This window comes from Falco cherrug, chromosome 5, assembly GCF_023634085.1.
Source record: "Falco cherrug isolate bFalChe1 chromosome 5, bFalChe1.pri, whole genome shotgun sequence".
In the NCBI taxonomy this organism is placed as follows: Eukaryota; Metazoa; Chordata; class Aves; order Falconiformes; family Falconidae; genus Falco; species Falco cherrug.
Window position 1 is genome coordinate 7,053,343 of NC_073701.1, and position 4,654 is coordinate 7,057,996.

The 4,654-nt window shown below is 44.2% G+C and overlaps 1 long non-coding RNA gene across 1 annotated transcript in view; it reads right to left on the bottom strand.

Moving 5' to 3' along the window:
- LOC129736154 (uncharacterized) overlaps positions 1-4,654 on the bottom strand; it is a 132,858-nt gene that overhangs the window by 105,382 nt on the left and 22,822 nt on the right. The gene's annotated exons all lie outside the window — the stretch shown is intronic.

The window sequence follows — 4,654 nt, forward strand, 5'->3', positions numbered from 1 at the left end:
CTGCTTTGTACCACAGACTGGGGCCACCAGGGCCAGGAGAGAATTCCCACTGTGTTCAGAAGGGCTCAACGTGGGCTGGCAGTGCCCCAGACAAAGGAAGGGAGAAGGACAAGGAAAGTGCATCGGAGAAAGGAGGTGGTGTGGATCACTGTTCAGACCCATGCCAGCATAAAGCCTTCTGGTGCAGAGGTGCAAAAGCGAGATGAGAATCCAAGCCCTTGCAGCTGGTGAGTTCATTGCCGTGGCCAAACTCATTTAGCCGTGCAGGCATGTGATTTGGGAGGGGTAACTGACAGCGCTTCATGGGACATCTTGAACATTAGCATCGTGAGATGCCAGGAGTACAGCTTCCCTCTGGGGTTATGCTGATGTGAGGAGAGGGATGTTGGCCCCACTCATTGATGACTGGAGCTAACGAAGTCTCCTTTTCCTAATCATCTCAAGAACTATTTCTGTGGCTGCCTGCCTGTAACTACCCCAAGATTATTTCTGTAGTTTTCTGCATGCTACACCTCAGCAGCTGTATCATCGAGAAACCATTTGCAGTGCATGGCAATGGCTTTCTCACTCCCACCAGCTTGTGACTCGGGAGCAGCGTTTGCAAGGCCGGCAGATGGCCATCCCTGTATTCACTCGCTCTCAGGGATAACACTTTCGCCTTAGTGTACATAACATCGGTTGCATCAGTCAGTTTGGGGTAGAACTTGTGTCAGTCCTGGCCAGATGATGTTTTGTTCTCTCTGGCCGATGTTTCCATCCCAGATGTCAACCAGATGTTGAACACGGAATGGGTCGATGCGAAAGCCTTCTTCTCACCAGGAAGCTCTGTAAACCAGACAAGGTGAGGTGCTAAACTCAAGGTCAGCGCAAGCACGGGCCAATGATAGCACCCAGACATCAGAATTCCACTGCATCTCAAATATAGCCTGAACCTTTGGGGCTGCAACCCTGTCAGTACCTAGCAAGCTTAGCCTCAGGTTAAAACATTTAATTTTAACATTTTTAATCTTTATTTTTAAAGCCTGAAGTGTCACTTTGCGTCACCAGTTTCTAAGCAACGTTGCTGGGGACTCTACAGAAAAATGGATTTTTAAAAAGTGAAGACCCAAATGAGGCCAACCTATTTATCAAAAGCGCTTTTCTATTTTGGGAGCTTGATCTGACTAACCAGGCACTGCTCTTTTTATTACGGGTCACTGCTTTTGCAAGCCTCCCTGTACTGACTCCTTTTCCTGCTTACATACAGGGGGCTGCAGCGCAGTTCCCCTGTTTACACTATTAGTTGTTATTTCTCCAGCTGCTGGCTGGGTTGTGACCCCAGTCAGATCACTAATAATAGCCTCCTCCCCTCTCAGGAAAGCCAGGAGCCAGCGGGGTTCAAGGAACCTGTCCCTTCTTAGAGCATCAACCATGTCTGGCTTCACAGGATTCAGGCTCTGATGCTCTCGGCTCTAATAACCCCCCACCAGCATCAGCAGGGGAACCTACACCTGCTTATCTGGCTCCCAGCTCCCCAGCACTGGACAAAGCAGCTGATGCCAGTTTTCCCAAGCCCCTTGACTCCTTTCACCTTCCTTGTAAGCCGTTTCTCCCACATTCTCTGGAGGATTGCCTGGAAGTCTGTGTAAAAGGAAAGCTCTTCCCACTCACTTCTCTGGCTGCCTCCTTCCTGCTATCTTATTTCTACAGGCTTTGCAGGACTGAGAAAGGATCCCAGTTCAGGAGGTAGTTGGCTTTCCCACTAATTCCTTAGCAGCTGAAATAGTGTAGTTGTATGCTCACCCCTGGACACGCTTGGTGTATGTATACATTTAAGTCTGATACCTAAAGCAGAATATAGAAAGACTTAAGAGTACTGTCATCCTGAAACAGTTATATATTTTCCCTTTGTGGGCATAGCATTAACTTTCAGTTCCTTATTAAAAGCGTTCTGAGGGCTACAGGGTTTGTACATTGCATTCCACCTTCCTCAAATCGCTCATGTCAGTTCAGTGGGCTAAAGAATTCATTTCCATAAGCCTCCACAGAGGCACTCCTCAGGGGTGGGTGCTGTTTTGGTCTCAAATTTCCCATGTAGATGTGTCCATAGGGATCTCATTCCATCCTTTTGCCATGACTTCCAGTCCAGCCAAGAAGGTCTCTTAGAGCCTTGATTTGAAGACTAAGCAACAGAAAACCACCACATTCTTGAGGAAATTATCCCAGGGGTTGACTGAGACCACTATTAAAAATTTCAAGCAATTGCAATTACTTCAAGTCTCCATTTGTCAAGTTTTAATTCCTAATCATTCGTTATCCTTCTGCCTTCCTCTACCGGATTAAAAAGCAATTTATTTTCGGAAGTGTTTCCTGTGTATGCATGAGAAGATCATGGCCAACATGTGGCTGTGCCTTCCACATAGTTCTTTCCTCACCTCCGTTTCAACAGGATCCCATCCAGACACCTGGTCACTTTTTGAACCCTTTGCAGTCCTTTTGAAAAGCTTCGTGTGCATGGCAGTAACCACCTTACTGACATTACACATGGTTTCCCAACTTCTTACTGGGATGCTGTCAGACCTTCTCCTTGCTGCAATATCACATTAAAAACTTATTTCTAGTGATTTATATACTGTGACCAGTAAGTTCCCTATAGAACAGCTGCCTCCTAGGATATTGGTCTTTCCCTTATGCATGTTTCATGCATTTATTATTTTTTTTTTGCTTCTTGCTGTATGGCCCTTTAAAATATATGTTCACTTTACCAGGAGTCCCATGTTGGCCCGTATAAATTATTTACTTTCCAAGAAATTCTGATGCCAAATATTTCCAGCACTCATTTCAAGCTTATTCCTCACCTCAAATAAAGATACTAACAAACATCAGCCTTGAGAATAACCCCTGCGGCTCCCTTGCACGCTAGACCCTCCGTACAGCTGCCTTACAATCCATCATCTTCACTGATCTGCCACCCTTTGATATGTTTAAGACGGATTCTGTAGCATGCTAGTTTTTTAATCAGGTTGGGAGAGCAAAGCAAAGTCCTCACAGAAATTCTTTAGCTTATCTGTAATTGGATGGGATAGGCAGGAGAACAAATACGGAAATCTGTTCCTTTGCTGTCATGTGCTGAGTGTGTTTTCCTTGGCTTCATTCATGCAGATAAGTGATGTTTTGCCTCTGTGGTTTCAAATTATCACAAAACCCAAGAAAATGGAGGTAATTTAGCTTTTTGTTGGTTGTTTGTTGGTTGTGGGTTTTTTGGGGTTTTGGGTTTTTTTTAAGTAATTTACCCCAAATTAAATACTTGGCTTCAGCTTTGTAGGCTCACTTCTTTTTTGAACTTTGTAATAAAGCTGGAGGAAACATTGAAATGAAAACCTCAATTTGAATTATAGTTTCTTTAAAATGTCACAGTGAAACAGTGTAATGTTTAGAGACTTTTTTTTTCTTCTCAAGATTAATAAACTAGCAGACCGGCCACTAATTTAAGTGGAAAATGTTACCCACCCTTGCTCCGCAGAACTCCAGTTTTGTGATCCTTGTGAGGTACAGTCCTCCTACCTCCCAGCGGATGCAGGATGTGATATTCTGGGAGAAGCTGAGCATTTTTGCACTCACGTTCATGTGAGCACAGGCATTCAGCATCCTCCCCTACCTCCAGGGCAAACCACCAGCCACAGAATTGCAAACTGCGGACACATATTAACAAAACCACTATTAATGTTTATCAGTGCATTGGACAACTTAAAGTAAAAATGAAGCAAATGAGGAAAGAGAGAAAGAAAAGAAAGCTTTTTATCCTTGAAACATTAACTTCAAGGGAAATAGAAAGTAAACCTCCCCTCCCCCCCAAGACAACTGAGGTCAAATCCAGTGTGTTATCACAGAAACGTAACAGCATCTTTGTAAATAAGTGAAATATTGGAAAATAGTAAGAGTAATATTAAGGTCTTGGATGTTTATGAGTGTTATCCATCACCTACAATGAAGTGGTGTTTTACACTGAAGGCGCATGACACACTGAAGGCGGTGTGAATTGGCTAAAGACCAGGTGCTGGCAGCATAGCTGTGCCCGTTTACATCAGCTCAATAGAATGGTGTCATTTACACCATGAAGGGAGAGCAAAGGACGTGACCTTGTCCTTACCTATGTCTCCGTAGGGATTTTTGCACCTTTTTTCTTTTTTTTTTCACTGCTAGTGCACATTCAAGGGAAATACATACGACTCTAATTTTAGTACAATAACAATGTAAACATTGTGATCTCTTTAAAAAGTGCAAATTAACAAACAGCCATGCCCATATGATGTTTGCAGAAAACACTATACCGACATACATGAAGACCTGCCAAAGAAATTGGTTGGAAAGTGAAGAGAAATTGGATTTCTCTGGAGAACTCCCAGAAAGAAAAACAAACAAGGAAAGGGCAAACGGGAGGCAGAAATAATGGGGTTAAAACCCAATAACTCTGAAATACTGGAGCTGTTACTGACACCGATGGGGAAACCCACTTTGCACAGGACTGCTTTTCAGCCAGGCGGCGTCTGTTCAACGGGAGGAAAGAGAACGAGGAGCTTGGGGAGCGCCAGGGAGCTGGGACGTGTGAAGGAAAGAGTTAAGGCTGGAGTCACCCTCTCTGAAGTGCTCTGTGATGCTGTGCAGCGTTTCAGCC